Consider the following 730-nt stretch of genomic DNA (forward strand, 5'->3'; position numbering starts at 1 on the left):
CACAGTTGTTAACTGAATCATTGCGATCGTTAATAATGGTGTTATTAAGGGAATCTGGCTTCCCCGTTGATTTTGCTTGTCAGAAGATCACGAAAGCTGATCACATAAATATGAACCAGTTGCCAAGCATCTGAATTTTGATCACGTCATAAGTGTGAAAAACGGTCATAAGTCACTTTTTAAAGTGCTTTTGTAACTTTTTTTTTAATATGGAACACTTCACGAATTTGCGTGTCATCATTGCCCAGGGGCCAGGCTAATCTTCTCTGTATCGTTCCAATTTTAGTATATGTGCTGCCGAAGCGAGCACAATGCTGTTGTAACTTTGAACGGTTGCTAAATGGACTGTTGTAAGTCAAAGACTTCCTGTACTTCGTTCAAAACGAGAAGTGTTTTATTTCTGATTTTCAAAGGCTGCAAAGGGAAGAGATGGTTGATGGTTGAGTTATGTTTGGGGCGGGGGGGGGGGGGGGAACGGGACACAAATCTATTCCATAAACATGTTTTTTTTATCCTTTCTTTAACCTGGCAAAATTTGCCTTACATCTTCTAACAGCTGGCAACTCCCTTGCTACTTCCATTCTTCTGAATTCTTTTCCCTTCCCATCTGCCGATCCCAGGATCAACATCAAGTCTGCATTAAACAGGCAGACTTCTGAAATCAGCTGTGTTGGACTTCCCTATAAGGGAACCCGACTGGGAATGCTGGAAGGAAGGGATAACCAACACC

At 41.8% G+C, this 730-nt stretch overlaps 1 non-coding gene across 1 annotated transcript; it reads right to left on the bottom strand.

Annotated features, from left to right (window-relative positions):
- Nucleotides 1-203: 203 nt before the first annotated feature.
- On the bottom strand, nucleotides 204-310 carry LOC116505113. The gene has a single exon (XR_004254899.1). It is a non-coding gene; the product is annotated as a U6 spliceosomal RNA (small nuclear RNA).
- Between the last annotated feature and the right edge of the window lie 420 nt (nucleotides 311-730).

The sequence above is a fragment of the Thamnophis elegans genome, chromosome 2 (assembly GCF_009769535.1).
Source record: "Thamnophis elegans isolate rThaEle1 chromosome 2, rThaEle1.pri, whole genome shotgun sequence".
NCBI classification, from domain to species: Eukaryota; Metazoa; Chordata; class Lepidosauria; order Squamata; family Colubridae; genus Thamnophis; species Thamnophis elegans.